Raw genomic sequence first — 25,393 nt, 5'->3', positions numbered from 1 at the left:
GATAAAATAATTATTTCATGGTGATATCCTACATATTTGAAGCCTAAAGCAGAATACTAATATTCCAGTCACAAGCTACATCAGTTCTGAATAACAACCCCTTAATATTCACAGATTTTACTTGGACACATCTACTTACATAAATCCAAGAATTTTTTGATATCTACAACTCATCAGTGCCATATGCAAACTTATCAGACTGAGGACAACATCTGTCTAGCACATGCTTTTGGGTCTGTAAAGAATCAACTTGCAATCACAAGCTGCAAAACTATTTTAGCTATGCTTCTGCATTCCGAGTCAAGGCTGTGACAGAAAGTTTAAGAAATGCTGTCTGGTTTTACTGGTTTTGTGAGCAGCTCGTGGCTCTCTGAGGGTCTGATGTTCTCACCATGATGTCATTTTACTGAGTTGCTATTCTCAGAGATAATCCCTGTATCTCAGGTGCTCTGGCCTACAACTTTACAGCAGAATTAACAGATTTCATTTAATGCATAGTATTCTTGAGAGTGGGCAGCCAGGAAAGCAATGAACTTCACTGTCATCCCTTGCATAAGCACTAGGTAAAATACATGAAATATGAATATGTCTCTGAAAGCAGCATGTAGAGAGGAAGACATCTGATTGCTCAGAGAGTATTTAAGCACTGTCTGTACTTTTCTAGAACTGCATTTACCCAAAATTATGCTTGTCCTGCTAATGGAATGTCATACTTTTTTCAGTGACTGTCAGCTCCAACATTTTCCATTTCCTTCAAGTCCACATGTCCCTGAAGAGGTACAAGACTAAGAAAGGGGAAAGGAAGTGGACAAAAGGCAGATTCAGCATTTTAAAATGTGTTTTATCTTAGGTCAAACTGACTAAATTTCCGATTGTAGCCTGAAAAAATGAGAGGAAGAAGGAGAAACCTCTCCAACTGAGTTTAGAATAAATGAGGGTTCAAGCCAGTGGGTCACTCGCCAACAGCAACTTAAACTGACCTTAATCCAGTGTTAGCACCACAAAGGCTCAGACTGTTGCTGAAGAAAACATACCAGTTTGGTTTCCATAAAACAGGCAAATTGCATATGCAAATGCAAGTTGTATGCAAATACATACAAAATTCTCTTTGGATACAGGAAGGACCTGGAAAAGGACGTTCAGGAAACAGCCCCTTTGAAAATGCGCACAATTTATTTTTTCTCCAGATAATGTAAGTTGTCTTCTTTTCTGAAGAGTAATGCACTTTTCCACACTTGGAATGACATCTGTGAAAGTCCATGTTGAGGTGTGGCTTCAGTTGTTCCTCAAAGGAAGGAGGAGGCTGTAGCCTGGATCTGGCGTTCACTGATAGGTCATGGATGGAATGCAGTTATTCCAAAGAGATATGTGACAGAAACAGTTATCTGTCTGTGCTTTGTTAGGAGGAACAGTTTACTTTTGAGACACAGACAATGCTTTCCAGCTTTCTGTTACCTATTAAGGTTCAAGGTTATATTGCCACTGAAAGCAGACACTAGATTACTCACACAGTTTTATCAGTGTATTTCTGCAGTGCATTACAATACCCTTTCTGTGCTTCTAGCAGTCCTTTTGTGAAATGGGACTGTTCTGCAACTTGGACAAACAACTACAGCCAGATTGGTTTCATTCACAATTTAATGTGACCATATCAAGCCAGTGCAAAAGATTTCTATTTTGATTCTTTTTTTTCTTTTAGCTTGAATTGCTTCATCATACATGGAAAATCCAGAGAAAGAAACAGAAATAGTCAGAGATCACCTATAAATATCTTTCCAATGTATTCCAACCACAAAAAAAAACCCCAAAGGAAATTGTTACCTTGGCCAAGAAGAAAATAACTATGCAAATGCCCTGAAGCACCCCTAAATTTCAGTGAGCACGTCAAGAGATCATGTGCCCACGTCTATTACCTCAGTTCCACAATCTCCTTTTCACAAATACTTTTTATAACTCTGCATATGGTCTCTGGGTCAAAACTACCCTTGGAACAGAGGAGAGCAGATCCCAAGGGAGCTGAGGCTGTTTGGTTATGAGCATCAAGTAACCTGGTCTGATGTTGTCACCTGACTGCTCCTGACCTCCCATGGCAAATGCAATCACTAGTCTCTTCTGCCAAGAACAGAAGTTCCAGAAAGTTGTTATTCCTCGTTTGCAAAAGAACTTCTAACCTTCAGTATTTTTATCACATGGTTTATTAGTATTCCAGTGGAGGTTTTATTTTACTTTTGGGATTGCACCACCCCATTTCTGATTACTTTGTTTTTCCTAACGTGTTGGCTGCTAAGCTATGTGTTTAAGTCCTGAGGAAAATATCAGCTCCTATCCTCTGTGATAAGAAAAGGCAAAATAAGAAAAGGCAGTAAAAACATTGTCATCTCCAGGGTGCTGCCTAGCATTGCATCATATCACTGAAAACTGAATGTGCAATATTGGAAAGCTCCAATATTGCACGTGACAGTAGCCTCCTAATTTATGTAAACTAATGATAATAGGTGCCTTTGAAAAACTTTCCAGTTGTAACTTATATTTACCTCAGTATCTATAATTACCATATTTCGTGTACTGTTAAATTCAGCCAACTGAGCAGACTGTTAAAGTTTACAGAGGCTGATAGCGACAGAGATATTTTACAAGGGATGTACAATTTCAAAAATGAGACTTGTCTCCCAGCTGGTGACCATCTGGCATCCATGACTGTATGTTTGAGTATTAGGCTAAGTCATTATTGTGTCAGTCTCACACACACAGACCACCCAGCACCTTACTGGCCCTTCTGCTCATGCCAGAACAGCACCTTTGTTTCTCCCTCAGGAGTGTCATTTGTGCACTGCAGATTACCTAAGAGCTGTTTCCTGCCCATGTGTTCTTTGGCCTTCTGCAAAAACACAATCCCTCCAGGGAGAAGAGTGAGGTTTAATATTGCTGGAAAAAAAACCACTTTAGGAAATATATTCAGAGCTATAATTAATTACATCAATATATGTTTCCAGTCCCTTTTGGAATCTAATTATATTCTTACCCTTGACTCTCTGTAGCTGTGACTTCCACAAGCTAATTACAGGTTGGCTGAAAAAGCATTTCCTCCTATCTCTATCTCTGCTGTTGCTTTGCATGTCTTTTTCACATCAATCTCCTGCTATGAGTGGTCTGTTTCAAAGTCTCTTGAGCACTTTCAATTTGTTTTGAATAGCTCTTCAGAATGCTTTCTTCAGAAGACAATAATTTTATTCCACATAAATTACAGATGAAGACATTTCTGATTTATAGAAGAGTACATTAGTGATCTCCATTTGGATTGTACAAAAGAATTAGCTAACTGTGTTTCTGATCTTGATTTCAATTTGAGATAAAATGTTATGGCTGAACTATCTGTGAAGTGGTCCAGTTTATTCTCTTGAGTCATATTGATCCAGCATCACTCCTAGGTGACATGTTTTTGTGCTGTAGCAATTTCAGTTGTCAGTAAACAGAGCAAAGTTCTCCATAAGTGTTAGAGATCCACATTTTAATTCAGACAGAGGCAGTCCTGTGGCCACAGGTAGGAAACTTGGTGGCCTCTAAAATGAAAGAATCTTCTCAGACTGATTTAGTAGCTACTAAAAGTCAAGGCCAAAATACCTAACCTCTGTCATGTGCATGTTTCTGTAGCTACAGCTATATCCCTCCAAGAGCAAACTCTCTCCACTCTGGTGTAAATTCCTTTATTACTCAAACTGAGAGATAAAACATGTCCTTAAAAATGTATTCCCCTACCCAGGTACAGTAAAGAGAAAATTGCTCTCCATACCCATGCATGCTTTTTCCATACAGACTTAGAAGACTTGGCATCACTCACATCTTTACATATTTGATTTATTTTGATAACTTATTCATTTTTCCCTAGTTGCTCATCACCAAATAATAAAGGAGAGTTCAGTTAATAGAAAACAATCAAAAGCTAAAATCAGGGAAAGAGGGGCTTTGTTCTTGCCTATAAAATAAAGAAAAAGGTTCAGTTAGGAGTGTATTTAAAATACAGTTACAACTTTAGAGCTATATATTAGAAACAGATATGTATATAAATGATGTTCATCTTGTACCTTATTTATGTATTCTCATTTACCATGCATGAAACTGATGACATTCAAATTTTTAATATCTAAGGTAGAATTGCTAGAGATTTAAGCACCGTACTGAAGAAAATTTACTTTTGGCTGAGACCTCTATTAGCCCACCAGTGCTGACCAACACACCAGGAAATTTCCTTGAAAGCACATGAAAGTCAGTAAGGAGCTGTCAAAGTGCTGACAGAACGTCCCCAGTTTGTGTTGGATCTGTTCTGTAGGATTTTTACAAGAACCCCTCATGATCACCATCCAAATCTGAAATGGAAAAGAAGCAAACACTGGCATCTGTCTCACATGAGGTGTGGAAATTAATTATAACAAAATAAACCACTACTCAGTGGGAGGAATAAAAAAGGGTTTGAACCTGGCCACGAAGGCCTTGGGCAAGCACTGTGCAAATAGCAAAATTTGAAAACAATGAGCACATCTTTATGGTCCCAGAGCCAGTTAGATATCTAATGGCATGTTGGGACCTTATTTATCCAGCAGCATGTGTGGGCATCATCTTCCTCTTTTGGAGGAAGATCAATCAGACTCAGCCACATTTCTTTTTCCCTATCCCAAGTGAACAATCACACCAAGTTGTCTAGAGCAGAAAATCAGGCTAAAGAGCCTCGGGTCCCAGGAATACTAACTCTCACACAGTAAAGGCGAAACCACAAGCAGATATCACTTCAGAGATTTCCTCTCTCCTGTTTTCTGTCATAAAACTACAATCTCCCTGTCTCTCCTAGTTCCTCCACAATCCCATCAAGACTGCTTCATTTGGGGAAACAACAGCAGAACTACCAGCTGCAGAAGCCTGAGTTTTATGATGGTCCCCTCCATCCCAAACTAACTGTACATCCACACCCCTCAGCCTACCAAGAAAACCCAGCCTTCCCCTCCCAGCCATGCTACAGAACATGCAAGAGCACAGCTCACCCTTTTAGAGATGAGAGAGCCTGGGGCCAGTCAGTTCCACATACTTCTAAGGGTCAGCTGTTGTTTACTGCAAGAAGTATTAGAAATGGGATTGCAAAAGAGAAACAGGCTCATAACACAGGCCCTGAAGTACAGGGATCTGAGGGAGGCTTTCATAATAAATGGTAGCATTTCATCAGGGCCCTTCCCTAATTTTCATGGATCAGAAAAAAATCCCTTTGAAAGAGATGGGATAACAGCTGCTCTTGGTGCTGGATAAATAATCTGATTGCTCCAAAGGTAGAAGGGGCATGTCTCTCACTTTGTTCAGTGAGAGACATGACGAACCCTTGGTCCCAGGGAAGGGAAGAGATTCACCTGGACCGGACCACTTTAGACAGTACATTCTGTGACAACACAGTCAATGTTTTATCTGCTCTGGTCCCCATTTCTAAGTAACATGTATGTTCTTAATTTCTGCACACTTACAGGGTGTCAGTTTGCAATCTCATTTCTCTTTACTGTGTGCATTTTTATTTTTATTTTTCCCCACAGGGGCTTCATATCTCTCCATCCTCTAACTTTCTTACTCCTCTGAAGTAAATAATGGGTCATTTTTGAACATCTTCAGCTCCTCTTCTTCTCAAAGTCCACTGCTGTGTGAAGTGACATCAAAAATAGAGAAAAATGCTGGTGTATCTGTGTAAGAAACCAAGAAGGAGTGCTCCAAACTGCTCATTCTCTTATTATAGACTTCCATAATCCTCCAAAAGGTCAGAGACTGTGTCAGTACACTGAAGAATTTCTGATGACTCCATGGTACTCTCTACATGAGGTGGGGAAGGCAAGCACAATGACGGGATTTTCTCACAATATTTTTTAAATCCAAGGAAGGATGTAGCCTTTTCCTGTTGGGGTGATTTCCAACAGCAGGACTCAAAATCTCATTTCTTGTGTGTATAATCTCTTGAGTCAGTAATATCTTACCAAAGCAGATAGAAAATTGGTTTTGTTTCTTTTCTGGCTGCATTTAAGCTCTCAAGTTTCACTTTGTTAGCATATTCAGTGGGCATTTCCCACAGCTTCCAGGCATTTCAAAACAGGTTAATACACTTTGGGACTGACCTGAAAACAGGGCCTGAGTGGTCCTTTAAGTCTCTCTTAATGGATCAAATTTAGTAGGTCAAGTTACTCACTATGCACAAATGCTTGGGTTTAGTATGTTTATTAAGATGCTCTTTTTTTGCACCATGATTTTGCCAGAAATGCATGGATATTAGATGGCAAACAGCACAAATGGGATTTTGCCAGAAATGCATGGATATTAGATGGCAAACAGCACAAATGGGGAAGAGTGTATTGCAGAAGCAAAATAAGGTTGCATAAAATTACACCCTGTCAATTCTTCCCACTGGAAATGGAGAATTAGTAGTTCTCAGCATATTCAACAAGAAAGGTGGTGGCCTGCAGGACTTAGCAAATCAGACTAATGCAGCTCAAAGATGAATTTGGTTTTAGTATTGTAATAAAAAACTAATCCTCCTTTTATAGGCAATTTTGTGTTGGTTATCTAATATAAGCAAAGTAACAGCTCTTATCTCAGGTGCTATAATTACAGAGCTGAGCTAATCCACAGCCACTGAGATCTTTTCCAGCCTTCTATTCCAGGACCAAGAGGCATAACAGCTTGAATATAGCTAGAAATAGCTATAGGCTTTGTCCTGTTTTCATGCCTTTATGATTTCATCTTAAAGTCAACGCTGTTATAACATTGTTTACTGAATGTTTAATTTGCTGAACACACAGAATTCCAGCTGAAGCTAATGTGAATTGCAGGTGCTCAAACTGCTGAAAAGAAAACTGCCCCTTTTGTATTTAAATGTATGTTAATAGAGATCCATCAGGTTGCTGTGCTTCCACAGTGATTAAAATATCAAAGAAATCAATAAATACATTCAGAAATAAAAAATTATTTGGGAAAAACCCACCTCACATTACATTTTACTTCTTGTCCTTCATCCCAGCTCTTCCCAAAGGACTAGAACACAACTTCCTGAAGTCAGTTAAAATCTTTCTTTTGCATTTAGCAGACTTTGAGCCAGGCTCTGTGTGCCTGAGAAGAGACACGAGCCTGTATGACCCGCACGACGCCCGTCTGGGCTGCAGGCTGCAGTGCAGGGGGAGCACCGAGGGTGGGATGTGGCACACCAAGTGTGGCTTTCTCAGCACACCGCTCCAGCAGCTAACACGGAGATCTTGGCACACACTGAAGGCTGTGGTACACAGCAAACCACAAAAGGGCTGCAAAAACACGTTTGTAGGCAGGGTCTTGCTCACCCTGCCAGCTCTGCAAGGCAGAGTTCTTGGGCTAAGCACGAGGCTATGTTAACAGGATGTCAAGGGAGATTATGTATCATTTCTACCATTCATTTCCTTTCCTGGACTTCAGCCTAACTCTTCAGTTCTTTTCAGGACATTTCACAAAGCATTACATAAAGTGAAAACCTCAGGCTTGTATCTAAAATCCAGAATTAAGCTGTTATTCATATGTCCTGGTCACCTTCAGATAAAGAACAAACAATGCCACTGGCCAATACATTTGCCAACTTTTGGAGGTCATCTGGCCTTCTGAGAAGCTGCTCAGGCATTTAGGACCACAAGCAAGGGAGGACTCAGAAAAAAAGCTCCCCTACCCATCACTGTTTAGTGTAGCAATGCTATGGAGTAAATTTGTAGTTTACACAGTAAATTTACAGCCTTGTCTGTGGCAATACATCCTCCAGTCCTCCCCTTTGGCTCACTCCCCTCACCATACATCATGGAAAGAGCTACAGGACACAAGGGTAAAGAGGTAGATGCTTTGAGGCAGGTTGTTTATTTTAAGGTTTAAAGCTGTTGGAATAGGATCAGCTATTATCCTGTCATATTTTTTAAGCAGTTATTTCTATATCTGTGAAGGAAACAGAAAATTAATGTAAGTTATGGCCTTTCCTGAGACCTTTCCAACATGTTCATTTCTTGGCCTTTCTGAGCATGAAATCTCAGCTGCTGTGCTGTGTCCATCCTAGGACCAAGTGTTCACTATGCCTCTCTACTCATCCAAAATTGCAGGCTTCTGAGAAAAAAATTTATTTATTGAACAGACAAGAACGTATTGAGTGAGTCACTGTGTTTTTCTGTTGTCTGCATTAAACTGGAGCGAAATTGAAATCATGCTTCAGCCCTTATTTAAATGCCTTTTCTTGGCAGGAAGAAGGAGAGTTTGGCCTCCACACTCTGATTGGCAGCATGCTGCTTGGTTGGTAGCTAACACTCAGCCTCACTGGGTCCTCCCTGTTGTCAACAGGATGGATCTTTTCCAACAAAAGCAACATCCTGTCAGCTACTCCTTCTTCCAGGAACCTGCCTTTCCCTCCCCTGACGCTGCTCTCTTGCTCCAGGTTCAGGCAAGAAAACAGTACTGTGTGAAAGTGAGAGCTACAGAAGGAATAGCCATCAGACTTTAAATTCATGCTTCCTATGGGCTGGATAATATTCTTCCCTGTTCAGAAGGTCATAAAGAGTGAACAAAATGCAGCCTTTGTCTTTAACTGTTAAGGAGAATTAGTTAAAGGGGAAAAGTAGTTTTAATGTGAGGAAGTCATAAGGAAAGAAGGGGATATATTCATAGGAATCTCTCCAAATACCCCGTGAATATGGTCTTGGGGGTGCAGGAATCCCAGAAAGGAAAACTGAGTTATCTGGGACAAGGAGAACAACCAGGCAGGTAGTACAAAGACAATGATTGGCTTCTTGCCAGCATCCTGCCACTGAGACAAAATCCCACACTTAGAGGCTCTTTTTAAGGGCATATAATGATATATTTCCAGATGTTAAAAAACAGCTGTGTCAAAGCGGAGCATTCTGGGAAGAGTGAGAAAAGGAGGAGGGAACAAGGATGGCTGCAGATGATGTGTCAGTTTCTCATTGCAGTCTGGACAGGCAATAGTCCTTTCTTTGATGATCTCTTCTCTGAGATTCTACATTCATCTGTCTTTAGCCCAGATTTGGAAAGACATCAGAGAGATACGGTTCATCAAAAAGAGAGGAAACAGAGCTGCTCCTGGGATGAGAGAACTACAAAAGTCCTTCCATTAGCTCCAAGGGAGACCCAGGACCCCAGGCTGTAAGGGAGAGGGAGCAGACCAGGTGTTGGCAGCCAGGACACAAGCATATGTCTCTTCATAAATGAGAGGCATGGGAGAGAAATTGCTTTCACAAGGGGAAAGGAAAAGGCTGAAAAGCTGACCTAGAAACAGGGGATAACACACACAATGGGGAACATGCAAGAGAGCTGATGACAGCCTTAGGCATGACTTCAATATAGCCTAATAATTTAAAGGAATGGATTAGCTGAGAACATCCCATAAAGAGTGCACAGTGTTTTCAATTAATACTTAGGTATACTCCATAATTATAAAATACCTTTGGGCTATCCATTTTTCAATGATGTGTCTATATTAATCCTGTATATTTTTTTCACTAAATGATGGCTGCTACTGACTGCTAAGAATGTTCTGCTTCAGTAAACTTTGATTTCACTTGCAGTTGTGCATTTATTAGGCAAGATTATCATCATCCAAGTTTCCAGGGTTGGGAATTCATTTGAAAAATATGGTCTATTTGCATTTAATTATCACATATTTACTGAGGAAAAATATAAACACGCCTGTTTTAGGCAAGGAATGGAGCCAGTAATGTACTGCAGACTTGGGATTGTGCTTTTTAATATAATCAAACTACTGTTATAAATAATTCACAGTTTCCACTGTGGAAAAAAACTGAATATGGATTTCATGATAGGTTGTTGTGGAGATTTTTTTTAATTAAAAAAATGGACACTTTACAAAATACTAAAATTACTAAGATTGTTTGTAGCACATGAAATGTTATTAAAATTCACCTTGAAAGAGGATGTAAAGGAGAAAAGAATCTCTCTGTGAGAAGTAAGTACCAGCTGCAGCTGCAAGGAGAAGAAAAAAGAAGAAATATATTTTTTTAAGACACCAAAGCAACACAACCAGACAAGAAGAGGAAATGTCAAATTAACTTTTGGGAAACAAGTCCTCTGTTCAAAGTTCACATAGTTCCAGACACTCAGACGCTCATGTTTTCACCAGTACCATTGACTCACAAATTGCAGATGAGGGATTCCGACCTTACAACAGAAAGGCAGAATTATTGAACAGGTATTAGAGAAGAGAAAGAAATCTCATGGCATTTCAGAATTCCTGCATGAGTTATTTCCTTGTCCATCTGCTGTGGTGTCCTCTGTACAGAGTTTGGTGGACTCTAACAGAAAGAACAATCAGCTTCCTTTCAGCAGCAGATCCTCATCTGGACTGGCACTGGTGCTTGCCAAGCTATTAGCCAACACCAGCACTCCAGTTGCACTGCTGGAACTGAGAGACCCTGCAGGGCACTGAGGGGCTGATGGGCAGGTATTTGCTGCTGAACTAAGGAGCAGCTAACCTGGGGGCACGGCTGACCTGAGGGGCTACGAACTGCTGAGAAATAAAGCTGAAGATGTCAGTGTTTGTGAGGCATGTAAGGACCACATGGAGGTGACCAGAACAAGATGAAGCTCTTTGAACTTCACTGGTAGCCCAGACACCAAGCTCACTTGTAAAACTGTCAGAGACCTAAGCAAGTATCTTAATCACACCTGAGATACACAAGTCATGCTGCTGTGAGAGACCTTACACTGCTCTTAGAGAACACCTGCATTGTCTCAACCAGCAGCTGAAGGCTGGGCAGGCCAGCCCAAGGTGTCTCAAGCAGTGCTAGACTCCTGTGTTTAAGTAACTGAACCCCACCTTAGGTGAGGAGCACAGGTTTTGCTTGGTGGTCCCAGAAAGGGACCCTGCAGCCTTGGAATAATTCATATTAGGTAAGGAGAAAGGAAACATGCTGCATATTAAACAAGGTGGGGAAGCATGTCATGTAGTGACTGCTGTGGGAGTGGCAGAAGACCTTCATCATAATGGTAAATTCAGAAGTCTACACATGACCCTTCCTCAGATACCAGTCATTTCAAGCTGATGGTTCCCTTGATATGATCTTGTAAAATTACAATAAATAATTATTGCCTGAAACTTCTACTTTAAGTAAGTTCAAAGTGGGTTTCTCCCTTTTTAGCTTGATTTTGAGACTATCTGAATGTTTGCTTGAAATGTATCGTAAATTTCGACAGGTTTCATCTTTTATAATTGAAAAAACTAATATGAATTCTTGTTTCTGCTACTGCAAGAAGTATAATATTCCCTTTCATTATATTGCTCTCTAATAACTATTTTTTACTTTTTAGCTTCCTTCCTCCTCTTTAGATGGTGTCTGTCAAATTTGTCATGTCTGTCTTCCACAGCCTAGAATTTGAGAGTCTGGTACATCAAGTAAGACAAAAATCTCTCTGTACTAGTATGTTCTTTTAGCAAAATCAATACTCAATGAGATTCTAATAGCATGAGACAGATCCAATTTTATATTTTTAGTAAGCACATCAAGAGCCTCTATCTTTGCCCTAAACACATCATCCCTCGCTTTTGAAATTACTTGCAAAAACAATTTGCTACTTCTGAATTTGATTTTTTCTATCCGCCTTTTTAAAAAATAAAAATTGTATAGGAGTGCATACATTGCCAAAAGCAAGTAAATATACACCATCACCTAAAGATTTGTGACAACTAGAACTTCAGTCTAGATCTAAAAGATGTTGCACAACCTTGATTTTTTCCCGCCTTCAATTCACCACTACTGTCAATAGGCCTACTTAGGTGTGTAAGAGTCACTTGTATGAATAAGTACTTGTAGCTATGTCCCATGAAGAAAACAAAAAAGGCTTCAGGCAACTGGCCAGCTGATTGTTGATGACTTGACATTTATGCAACTTATTCTCCCCATGAACAATAACATTTATTGTATTGAGAGTTCAGGAACTGGGTATAACAGGAACCAGCAAAAGATGACTAAAATTAAAGCTAAGCAGAAAGGAAGGCTATAATGTGGAGCCATGGCTGTTATTTAATTTCCCTTCAGAAATGAGAGGAAAAAACAGGATCATTCTTTTATCCATTCTTCTTCTCTTAAAAAAAAAAAAAGAAAACCAAAACAACAACAATAACAGTACTCCAAACAAACAAAATCAAGCAAACAAACAACAACAATAATAATAAAAAAACCCTACGAAACCAACAAAAAAAAAAACAAAAACACAAAAGAAAACAAAAAAAACCCCACTGTTACAGACCACAGAAACTCCAGATCCAAGGTTCTGGTTTGCAGAGATTCAGCTTTTGCCAAATGGGTGTAATTAACAGTGTGGGATGACTGCAACTGAAAGCAGAATATGAAATGAAGCTCAATATGAAATATCCCAAAATCCACTAAAGAGAATGATATCCTGAAGAGAGAAACACCTCCTCACCTACATCCATACCCCAGGATTCAAAGGGAATTACATACAGCATCCAGGTAGAAAGAGAACAAAGAAACAAAAAAAATAGCCTTTTTTTTTTCCTGAAAAAGTACGTAAAACGTTAGTTCCTATCTTCTTGCTCAAGAAGGAGCCAAATCCTGAGAGAGCAGATGATCATTACTTTTGAACTTACTGTGTACATTACTGATGTACATCACTCTGTAAGCATTTTTAAAGTTTTTTAAAATCTTTAGATTTTCATCTAGAAATTAGAAAGAAAAATAATTCAGTGGCCCTATAGAACATCTAAAATGAAAATCTGGTCCCAGTGAGGTCAATGCCTGGGCTTTGATTCTCTTTAGCTGGTCCAAAATTTCTACCACAGAGCTTTTAAGAAATCCATGTTGAACCTAGGCTTTGTTTTTCTCAATATTGATGAATGTTTGAATAATTTGCTTGTGATATTCAACCAAAGCATTTCTCAGAAAATATGGGTATGTGAAACCCCAAAATAGTAAGCAATGGGCAGTAGTCCCAAGAAGAGAGGAATCAGTCTTATTTTAATCTGGAATAGCTGGGATATTTTGATGCTGGTTTAAGAAGGAGCTTTGTGCCAAAGACAGTTTCTCCTTCAGCTCCTTATAGTGTCTGGTCTGCAATATAGTAAAGAGAAACAAGATTGAGAAAATCAATATACAAAAGGTTAAAGTCAGCAAACCTCTTCCTCCACCTGGAAAGTATCTTGGATATGTATGGTTTCATATTTAATCCCTTTCCTGATGGTGATTAGTAATTAGCAACATCCTATTCAGTTAACCACACAGAGAAGTTAGCACGTAATTATATTGTCCAGAAAAGATCAAAAGAATCCTTCTTGTGGGATTTCTGGTTCACTCTTAGCTAGAAAAATGATGTAAGAATTCCCTGTCCCACAGCATTTCAAAGTCCTGTTTTCAGATGTTCTTGGGGAAAAAAAAAGCCCAAAACAAACCATTAAATAGCTGTGAAAAAATAAGCTACAAAAAAAACCCAGCCCAAACAAATAAGCTTAAATTACCTGATGTTTTTTGATCTCATTAGATTGAGGTTGAGTAGTTTTGTTCAATTCTTATTTTATCAGCACGGTTCACAGGTTGCTACCAAACATGATTTAATGCAGTGTATTTACAAATTCTCTCTCTCTAAAACAGAAAAGCAAAGAAAAGCTGTTAGAATGAGCTTATTCTTACTGAATGCACACCAGTCCTACTTCAGCAAAGAAAGCGCCCTATTGTTTAACAGATTGAGACATGCTAAAGCAAAATCAAGTGACTTGCTGTCTGTTGGACAAACTATTGACTGGAACATTATAATTTATGCTGATTTCAAAAGGCCAAATCTTACAAAATCTAAATGAAATTCTGCTACAGTGCATTCAAGTGTGATTGAATGTAATAAGAGTTGGGGATAGTGGTTGTGCTACAGCCTAAAGCCTCAACTGGCTTGCGGCAATTACGAAAATCCAAAATTGCTCACTCTTTTCAGTTTCTGTGTGACTCCCCAAACATGTGGGGAATGGAAGAGGGGATATTTCCCTTTCAGACTGTGGATTTTGAAGAGGAGAAACTGTACAATAGGGAGGGTTGGGTTTTTTTCTTTAACAAAAATTTATTTAATCAGATCACTGCGCTCTTCAATTCATGATTCAGGAGCCTCAGCACCATTCACAGGACAGGGGGAAGGGAAGGGAAGGGAAGGGAAGGGAAGGGAAGGGAAGGGAAGGGAAGGGAAGGGAAGGGAAGGGAAGGGAAGGGAAGGGAAGGGAAGGGAAGGGAAGGGAAGGGAAGGGAAGGGAAGGGAAGGGAAGGGAAGGGAAGGGAAGGGAAGGGAAGGGAAGGGAAGGGAAGGGAAGGGAAGGGAAGGGAAGGGAAGGGAAGGGAAGGGAAGGGAAGGGAAGGGAAGGGAAGGGAAGGGAAGGGAAGGGAAGGGAGGCAAATTAATAGATTCAGATCAGGAAGACCCTGGATGACTATGGAGATTTGAGTTCTTTCAATCAGTTTGCTGCATTCCTTCCACCTAACATTTTCCTATTTCCTGTAAGCATTGGTACCATCAGCCACCTGAGTCATTCTGCCCTAGAAACTCCTCAGAATGAAAGGAAAATCTGTGCAATGAGGCATCTGCAACCTGCTCCTTTGTCACTAGTGGTTCTGCTTAGCCCTGTTTATATGAAAGGAATGACAGAGCAGCCTGATGAAACAGGCCTTTGTCATGCAGCATGAGAACTTGTTCCTTACCTAGCTGAGCAGAAGAGACCACAGAATGGCCTGTGGTTTTGTCTATATATAAATGCATAGCTTTAAAGATGTAAGAATTTTCAAATTACACTCACACAGAAATATATTTTATTACACTACATCATTTTAATATATAATATGTATCATATGGTATTAATTATAGGCAATATTTAGATAGATGTTATATATTTTTAAAATACCTAATTAATAGAAATAGATAATGATACAAAATAGTTCTTGTATATTGAAACTCAGCTTCAGACAGTTGTTTCTGAACACAGGTCTGGAACTTCTAAGCTACCTCCAACATGTCATGGGCCAGAAAAGGGATCAGAACAGCATTACTTCTGAAGGTTCCTGGTGTGAAGTAGTCATCTAAGTGCTTTTCTGTTCTATCAGTTTTGCTGATAATGTGCATTATTTTTATTATCTTTTATTTCTGACATTTGAGATATTTTGCAGAGGAATACTGATTTGTAAAACAATTATGTATATTATAAAAACCACTAAACCACAAAACTTTTAAAATTCACTGCTCCTAAAGAATATAATTTCTGAGAAGTCTAGAAATTACAGAGAACTTCAGTTTTCTTCTCTTTCCTTCTGTATCTTACCTGGGGTGATCAGTGAAAATTGACTTTGAACATAGGTACATGAAAAAATGGTGATGGCATGGAACAAATTAACATTTTTTCACTGGAAAAGTACTCGGCCAGGACTGCATTCCTTTCAGTGGCCATATAAGCCCACAGCAGCTGAATGAAATAAAATTACAACACAGTAGTTAGAGCTGTGCTTACAACATTTCTTGGCTTTTGTAGTTCAGTTCAACTTCAGCACCAAAAATAACAAACAAGTCAGGCCTCCAAAACACACACAGGTTGTTTAAAAACTCTGAACTTGAAAAAAACCCCTACATCCTAAAATACTTTATTACATTTCTGTCGCTTCAGTTTCACTGTACAATCATGAGACATAAATACCGAGTTTAAATCAGGGGCTGAAGAAAACACTCCAGAAGATGAGATCTTAAAAAATCCCTAAACTACAAAACCTTTGTTAAAATATGAGAGGAGAAAACACTACGAACAAGCTGGAAAGACATTTGCGTGAATGTATGAAATACTTGAATGCATTGACTGGGAATTATGCATTGCAATGGGAGGTCGGACAAGTGACAGTAGCAACAAAAAAAGGAACCTGGAATGTATCAAACTGTGAGAAGGGATGAGAGAGTGCTCTGCATTCCTCTCTCTTTGTCTAATTCACTCTTTTTTAAAAAATAAATTAATCCTTCTCTTCCCGTTTCACAACCTCCCCTTCATGAAGGCCATTCATTCTGAGCAAGGAAGAGGGATTTGTTATAATTAACCTACCATAACTAATAGATCAGTAAATCTGTGTTGCAATTACCTCCAGCAAGCACTAAGTACACATAATTTTCAACAATATTCCTTTACAGCAGCATTTCCTGTTGCAAGAAACACCATACTGGGTTATAAACAAGAAGACATACCTCCACCTCACAAAGGTACTGAGCTTGCCCTTGCCACACTTCTTTTTGTGTGAAACCATCTGAAGGCTGGGCTGGGGGAGTGTAGCAAAACCAAACTGCAGCACCTCCTCTTCACACTGTCCTGAACTCCACAGCCCTTCACACAGTGGTGCCCACCTGGGTCTGTCAGTGCTGGCTTTGGGTAAGAAGATGCTTTGGGACCCCAAACAGGGGCTTGGCAGACTGACTGCAGCCTGAGGACCCTTGAAGAAGAGAATTCTTGTTCTGGAGAACTTGCAATCAGGTCCAGACATTGGAGATGGATCAGTGTGGGCAGCTCACTAGAGTGGCACAGGCACATTCCTAACGCAAGTTCAAGGCTATTGGCTATCAACATAAAAGCCTTGTACCTGGCAATATTTCCAGTACTTGTCAGGACTGAGCATAAATAAATAAATGAATAAATATATTCATAAAATTAACAATAGCAATAAGCCAAACAGGAAACAGTACAAAACATCAGCGCAGATCAGAAAGGATCATTGTTGACACTGTCTCACTCAGTTTGGTTTTATAAACCAGTAAACCATGCTTATCAAACCTGTAAATTTAAACTTAAAAAAACACTTCTATCTCCTTTTTAACTCATAAATCTGTTATGATTGCTTACTCTGAAGTGTAGTTGTAATGTAATGCACTGTCTGATGTAACTAAAAATCTATTTGCTTTAAAGAAAGCCTTCAGAAAACATACTGTATGTTTTTCTTGAACTGATCTTCCAAGGTATACAGAGAGCATCTAAAATGACAAACAATACCGCAGTTTACAAGATTTTTATGTGACCTTTCATCTGAGAAAGACAATGGAAGGAAAATTGCCCTTAATAGATTGCTTTCTGAGTCCAGTTGCTGAAGTATATTATTATATTTTGCTTTCCTTTCAAAAGCTGGGTTAAAACCTGCTTAGGTTCTGTGAGAAATGGGTTTTGCAATACTAGGTCAGTTGCAGCTAAAGTTCATAGATAAAATTTGTACAAAAAATCCACAGAGAATTCAATTAGAAAAGAGCAGAGGCCTTGTCTGAAGAATACCAGGAGGCTGCTGATCTCATAAGATAGGACATATTGTACTTGATCCTAAAACTATTCAACCATTCTAATATATTAATTTTACTTCAGTAGTCAGAAGGACCTAGGCATATCCTTTGTTATGCTGCTATGTACAAATATAGAGAAAAAACCTCCTGTCCTCATCCCAAAGAACTTGCAACCCAAGTTTACATTTTAATAGGATTAGCATATGAATAGATATATTCTACTTTATTATCTTTAAATGCATACTTTTTCATGTAAAAAAATATCTTTTTGCACATATGCTTCTTTTATTTCTTACTTTTAATGTCCTTGTTCAAGGCCCATGGAAACCAATGGGGAAGTAAATTATCACATTTATTTTTTTAGCCTTTATGTCAGGCTAAAAGTAGGATACAGCTCTCCTGATTTCTGGTGATGACAATTTTGGTTTCTATATTTGAGCTACACATTTTGGTCACTGTTTTAAAAATCAAATAGGTCTCAGGCAAAGGGTGTAGGGCACCAGTTTTGATAAAATAATTTTGATTTGATAAAATATCAGTGCCTGCTTTGGGATTACATAAATCAGTCTCTGGGCTCCACAAGCTGGGCAGATTGGGTCTCCATGAAATTTCAGGAACTGAGACACCCTTCCTGCAGAAACCTAAAGTTCTGTGTGCTGAAACCCACCTGAAGGTATTTAAAGAATCTAAGAACTGAACTGGTTGCTTTCCTTGTTATTCTTCTATATATGCACAAGGTGACATAAATTTTCAATTACAAAACCTATCTATCTGTATGGACAAGGATCTCCTGAAAAGGTGACAGCGAGGATGCTGCCGTCCCATCAGCTCTCTCCCTTTCCAGCTGCCAGCGCTGCTTGTTGGAAATCTCCACCCTACAGAAGCACCAAACCTTTCCCAGCTCCTCTTGCTGGAGAGAAAAGCTAGGTTGCTCTGAAGCAGCTGAGGAACATATCATAATTTCCTGTTTCAGCTTCTTACTCGGCTTGGTGCACAGAAGCAGAATGGTGCATGCCCACCCCCCTCCCATTCGGGACTGTTCATTTATGCAGGAGCACACACAGCCTCATGCTCACATGCCAGCACTCAAACCTGTTCATTTCCATCCTGCCTAAGATCCTGTTTGCCAAAGAAAGACAGGGATAAAGTTCCAAGCCTTTATTTATTCAGAATACAATTTTGCAAGAGTTGCATGTGTAATTTGTCATGGGTGATGGGGTTGCAACATCAGGCATGAACCAGTCAACCTACAGAGAGCCAGCTTGAAGGAATTCATGTACTGCTACACTGCCACAGAGGAACAGGCTGCAGGGATTTTGAGGCTGTTTTTGTGGGAGGAGAGAGTGAAATATACAATTTCTAGGGCACTATATGCATCAAGGCTGAATCTTACAGATGTAGTCTTTGATATTCTGCTGGTAATGATTAGCTGTGCCAGGGCAACACAGAGGTGTGCATGCACCAAACACTTGAGCTGCACTGATACTGAATGGATTTTTTCGTGCATTATTTTAAACCTAACATTACACTGCTTTTCATTGCTTATAAAGGTGCATCTCCACAACCACCCTGAAAAAAAAGACCATCTCACACCCTACACACTCTTGAGATAGGTATGTGATTTCTCAAGCTGGAAATCCAGTTCTGGTCTTCAGCTGGAAGCCAGATATAATTTGTTGTGTCCATATGTTTAAATCCCAGGAAGCAAACACATTTCAAGTTACCATCATGACACTGTTTTCATTTTTGATTTTCATATCAAAGAAATAAGTGTAAGATGCTTAGCAAAATTGTAACACCAAATGAATGTTATGTAAGGGCAGTACATAAATGGGTTCTAGAAGGGCAGGATAACATCATAAAGGGAAAGTATTTGTGACTCATTTTTTCTAATTCTTTTAGGAGTTTTCATGATGTGCAGCACACAATTGAAATAAATGGAAACTTTAAGAAATATTCTACATAAGACAGAGTCCAAAAATGTAGAAGGTTATGCAAGGCTAACTGTAAAAATAAGCAGACGAGTCCTCTAAAATAATATTGCAACATTTTTTGGCTTCCATTTATTGGTTGCCATAGGATTTTTAGTCAGTGAGCAACTGCTAAACACAAGGCTGCCTCATACCATAACTTGGCTTTTAAGAGAAGAAAAACATTAACATTGTTTAATGAACACCCTTGTCTGGAGAAGTACTAGCAAATGCTAGGAACTCATTTTCCTACTGCCTAAAACCGGAGAGATTTGCAAGTGTTGTGTTTATGATGCTGTGCCCAATTTGAATCTTCTTCTCTGACAACACACAAATCTCCCTCCCAAGTAAAAAGCAACTTGTTTTTGAGGGAAGTTGTTAGAGGAGAAAGTCCAAGAGCAAACAGGTTAAAGTGCCATGTACACAACAGAAAGGATCACAAGGCACTTTTAATGAGCTATTTGAGTTACACCAGCTGCTTCTGGGGCCAGAGAGAACATCCACTGGTGGACACTAAAGGGAAGAAATGGAAAATGCTTTTCTAAAGCATTTAATTTCTCTACTGAACAGGTGGTTAAGTCTGCTCTAAGTAGCACATCCTACATGGAGGGGTAACAAGAGGAAAATAAAATAGTGACATGCTATAAAAAGTAAATAAATGCATTTGCTCTTGATCTTTTATTCAGTCTCCCAGTACATCTTGATGTATCAACATTCATCATTAGTATTTTTTATGATGCTGATTTATGCTCTCTCTGCATTTGGGTTTATTTCTGTATTTTGTCCAATGACTGCTAGATGTAGAAAGCTTAAAGCAGCCATGTGTATCCATGGCTGAGCATTTTCTCACGTGTTATATAAGGGTCAGGCTCCTTTGGCCTGAAACCCTTCTGGGCCAACAACATTTGCAAGCTTGTTTTCACAAGTGACCGTTTCCAAAGAGGGAAGGAAAGCATTTTCCCACATAAATTATACATGTATTTACATTTTTCAAAATACCCAAGGGCTAACACCTAGAAAACTCTCAAGCTAACAAGAGACTCCTGTTCTGAGACTTGGGTTTATAAAAAGGTTACATTTTTGAAGTCTTCTTGACCGCCCTACATAGATGTCCATATAGATGTGTCTACTGACTACCATCTGAGATGCCTGAGGGTACCCCACCACACCTCCATCTCTCTCTTCACAAGAGGTTCCTCTTCCATAGCCTTTGTCTCTCATCTGCAAGTCTTGAGTAGATGTCTTGGATACTTGGTGTATCTCAAAGGGAACAAGACTTTTCTGTGTATGCAAACAAATTGGGCTCTGGCAAGCAGGGAGGATTACTCCCATTTTACTTGAGACATCTATGCCTGAGCTAGTCACGCTGAGCTCCTTTTATAGTCAGCAGAGAGAAATATAGTTGTCAACATTTAGCTGGACTAATCCTACCCCCAAATTCCAGTTGTGTAAGCCCATTACTTGCAGCTTCAATAGCATTAGGTAGTCTGAGTCTTGTCTTTGTCCTCCCTGTTACATGTAAAGCTGGCAGTGGGTTTCTCTGCCCCTCTGTGAGGAGCTTGATTTAAGAGCTGAGGCAGAACAAAGCTCGGGCTTGACGATACTGACTTCAGAAGGGCGGTCAATCTCCCCTGCTGTGCTCTGACAGGGTAACCTTTTCTTGTGAAAACAATCTTGGAACAAGCTTTAAAACTGCCCTAAATATCGGAGTCTTTGGTCTAGTTCTGCAGCAAGAGCATGATGATTCCATCCCAGACAATGAAGCCTATAGCCTATCTACTAACCTCCTGAAAGCAGGTCTTTCCCAGCTCTCTGGGGATTATATCTGTTATTGACTCAGCTGACTGGAGCACACAGGGAATTGATGGTATCAAAAAGTTGCAAAGTATAGAAAAATGCAGTTCTTTCCACTTCTCTGAACAATTGGCATCCAACAGCTACAATGTTGGAAACATTACTTATGGATGGGAGTAGCAATATTCAGAATCTCTTAACTCCATCTACTATTAGAAATAAGATGAGAAGCCTTCTACCCTTCAGAAAAGCCTGGTGTTTCTGAGATAGATAGCCTTTGGATATAACACACAGCACATGCATTTCTCCCTTACTTGTATGGTGTGCTCACCATGGTGGCCTCCAAATGCACTCTGAGTGACCTGGCAGCACAAACCCCATGGTAGCAAGTGTCACTTACAATTGCAGTTGTCCTAGATAAAAGCAAAGTGTATTGGCAGGGTGGAAAGAGTCAGAAGATAAAACTGTTTAAACAGAATCACCGCAGGATTTTCATTTTTGTTCTGTAATTTTAGAAAACAGATTACCAAAAGTCTATGATTGCTTACATAAAATATTGTTATTGTAATTGTTATGGTTTTTATCTTTCAGACTTATTTACAGGCAAGACTATCTGAAAACTAAAAACTTAATTTCCCCAAAAATTACTAACTACAGAAAATGGTGATGATGCTGTTGAAAAAGTACTGTGCAAGAAGGAGCAGAACTTGTTAAATTGCATGGCTTTTTTTGAAATTACTTGTACAATCCCAGCATGCTTGATGGAAAAAATAAGATACACCCCTCCCCCTTGCTCAAATGGCAAGTAAGCAGTGCTCAAAATACCACTTGGCCCTTGACAGGTTGGTGTGAGTATTATTCTGGAACAGATCATTTATGCTGCTACTACAAAAGGGCCAAGGGGCATTATCTTCCCTACCTTTACCTATGCAGAAAGATCACTCATAAGGGGGGAATAAAAAAGGAGGAAGGGCACAATCACTCTGCATCTCCTGTGCTCTGAGGATATAAATGCAACCTTGACCTTGTCCTTGCTTTCTACACAAAGCTAAATTTATCCAGGAAAAATGTCATCCTGCAGTAAAATGTGGGTTATCCTCATGGCCTGATCAATCAGCAGGCATCAAATCAGGCAACGTTGACTACTCCAGTTTTATCAGCCGCAGACAATAGCAAAATGTCACTGGATTTCTCTGAATCATACATTTCTTGTTGCTGATGTTCATTTTTAAATTACAGACAGCACATTGCGAACTTTCTGACAAATCTCACTGCTGTCCTGAGGTTACATGAGATCACTGGTTATTCATGTTAGCAGCTCCTCAGACAAGGCAAAGACTCGATAAGCTACACAGTACCAGGAAAATGGATTTGTCAACATTTCTCATCAAGTTGAATAGAAAAAAAAAGAAAAAAAGATTTTTTTTTTGTTCTCTGCTATGAATTCCCTGTTGTAATCAAGCTATTGCTCTTCCAAGATACGTTCCTTTGACTGAATTAGAGAGTTTCTAAAAAGTAACAACTGGTAAAATATGCATGTACTTACTCATCTTGAGCATCTTGATTTGATTGGCCTTGATTTGAGCTACCAAGGAGAGTAGGCATGTTATGTAATTTTTTAAGCAACGTTTATTCTAATAAAAAGTTTGTATGTAGTAAAATCCTTTTACCCTAATGCAGCTGGAACCCTGTCAGAAACTCAGTACCCAGAAGAGCTTCAATTTTTACCCACAGATACAGTCCATCTTACAGCAGCTCTAAGGGCTGTTTGCAGAGATCAGACATGCTTCTTGCTAATGTGAAAACTAAAATTAGCAATTAAAACCACTTATAAATTACCAATAATCTTCTGTTGGGATCACACATAGGAGGAAGCATGAATCAACACAATATGAAGGAATAAAATGCCCATTGATGACCCATAAACCAGAACTCTCCTCTTCCTGCAAGTTGATACAGAGCTTTAAAAATTAAACCTCAAGTGCATGGAATTTGACAACACCTTTTTCAACCTATGATATTCTAATTCTGACTAATTCTAATTCTGTCTATATTTTTTCCTTATTTCCAGGGACTGAATTAGACCAAATTTTAGCCATACCCTGTTATGAGAGAAACAATGAACCCATGTGGAATTTAAAAAAGTCAGGTCTCAGCATGAGTAGAAATCAGACATTTAGCCTGCTCTGCCCCATACCTTGAAGGAGCTGGCTGATCCATAGACCACACTATTGCTAGGTGTTCCTCTTGGTCTGTCCAGCCTGGAGGGGGCTGAGGGCAGAGCTCACTGCAGTTACAGCTCCTTGGGAGGGGAGAGGAGGGGCAGGCTCTGATCTCTGCTCTGTGGTGACAGGGACAGGGCCTGAGGGAACGGCCTGAAGCTGTATCAGGGTAAATTTGGGTTGGATATTAGGAAAAGGTTTTTCACTCAGAGGGTGGTTGGGCACTGGATCAGGCTCCCCAGGGAAGTGGTCACAGCACCAGCCTGAGAGAGCTCATGAAGTGTTAGGACAATGTTCTAAAGCACATATACCCATGGTCTCTTGGGGACAGTGCTGTGCAGGGCCAGGCATTGGACCCAGTGATCCCTGTGGTTCTCTTCCAACTCATTTATTTTGTGATTCGCAGTTACAGTGGTGGAAGTCTCTGTTTTGAAGGGCACATTGGTCACAGATGAAGGAAGATAGTTGTGTTCTGCTGCTTTACTCCACATCTCCAGCACATTGCTGCAGATGGGGGAAGCAGAGGCCATGTGGCCTGGCCTGCCATGGCAGCAGCTGGCACTGTCAGCGTGCTCTGCAGGGCCAGCAGAGGAGGCTGCCGGGGTAGCGGCTGCAGGCAGGGCAGTGGGCAGAGCCAGCAGCAATTCCTGCTGACCAGTGACCCATGTTTGGGTGAGCAGGCCAAAGAGGAGTGTTTGTGTCATAGCATCCCTTCTTGTTTTGTCACTTTGAGAAGGCCAGAAGTTCAGACCTGGACTCCCCTGCAAGGAGGGGCTGCCCAGCACACACCTGCAATAAATTGTGTACTCAACCCTCATTCTTAGTGATTTGGATGGGAAACAGTCCAGACCAATGGCAGCACTACAAATTTCCTCATAAGCCTTATCAACATAGGAAAGCCTTTCAGTCTTTCCAGGACTGATTCTGATGTCAGGGCAAGTGGGAAGCAGGGACAAATATTTTCTTTCTTTGTGTGCTGCTTTCCCAGTACACATTTTGCCAGCCTAATCAGATGGAGATAAACACCTTGCCATAGACTGTGCAACTGACGTCAGCTTTTTGTGTGCTTGGAATGATGTCAGCACCAGCTTTGCAAGCAAGGCTTTAACCTCCTGAGCAGAAAGAAGCAGAGCAGCAACTAACCTACTGCTTTGCACAAGCTGCCATGCCAAGATTATTTCCTTTTGCCCTGCTGGCTACAGATGCTGGGTGAAGGAGGCAGGAGAATAAGAACAATGGGATCCACTCCTGTACTCAGCCAGTTTTTAAGAGGAATCTAAACAAATTTAAATTACCTTATATAAATAATAAATGACACCTCTCAGCATAGTATAAATGACACCTCTCAGCATAGTAGTGAGGACCTTAAGAAATGGATTCCACTCATTTACATCAGTGCAAATAATATCAAATTAATTTCTCAGAATTTACACTACCATCACTGTAAATGTATTTCCCCACATATTTGCATACACCCACCAATCTACATAAAAATTTACAAGTTAAATACAGCCTAGAGTTTCAAACTTGTATAGAGGCCTCTGGCAAGGCATTTCTAGAGGATCGAAATTTCACACTAATAGCAATTTAATTCACATGTCAGAAAAGCCAAAATGGAGGCACAGAAACCGGTACCAAGAATGCAACTGTCAAGAACGTTGGGAAATACAAAAATCAGTGGCAGAACTGCCCTGATTTAAGGGGTTTTTTGGTTTCTTGTTTTGGTTTTCTTTAGAAATTTTCCTCAGCAGTTTCTCCCGTTCCAGGGGAATTTTACCATATTAGAGGTCATTTATACCCCACTTTACTTACACTTTGATTTCAACTTGTCTCATCGTGTTACCAATTTTAAACATTTGCTTCTACTGAAAGAATAGGAAACTTACAAGCTAGTTAAGTTGTTAGCTGGACTGTCACTTATTAAATTAGCAAGTTTTTCATAGAAATCTTAGCCAAGACTTAAAGAATAAAGAACTGATTATTACTAATTCTTTTGGTATTCATTATGGTATTAGTCACAGAGCTCACTCATACATTTCCAAATTTCAACACAATCATTTCAGGATGAAGAGTATT

General features: G+C 39.7%; 1 long non-coding RNA gene across 1 annotated transcript; it reads right to left on the bottom strand.

Annotated features, from left to right (window-relative positions):
• Positions 1-13,522: 13,522 nt before the first annotated feature.
• On the bottom strand, positions 13,523-16,560 carry LOC134416669 (uncharacterized). The gene is made up of 3 exons (XR_010027322.1): positions 16,258-16,560; positions 15,356-15,496; positions 13,523-13,646 (listed from the first exon to the last, which is right to left on the bottom strand). It is a non-coding gene; the product is annotated as an uncharacterized LOC134416669 (long non-coding RNA).
• Positions 16,561-25,393: the final 8,833 nt, after the last annotated feature.

This window comes from Melospiza melodia, chromosome 3 (assembly GCF_035770615.1).
Source record: "Melospiza melodia melodia isolate bMelMel2 chromosome 3, bMelMel2.pri, whole genome shotgun sequence".
Taxonomy (NCBI): Eukaryota; Metazoa; Chordata; class Aves; order Passeriformes; family Passerellidae; genus Melospiza; species Melospiza melodia.
This window is presented reverse-complemented; position numbering and strand designations above follow the sequence as displayed.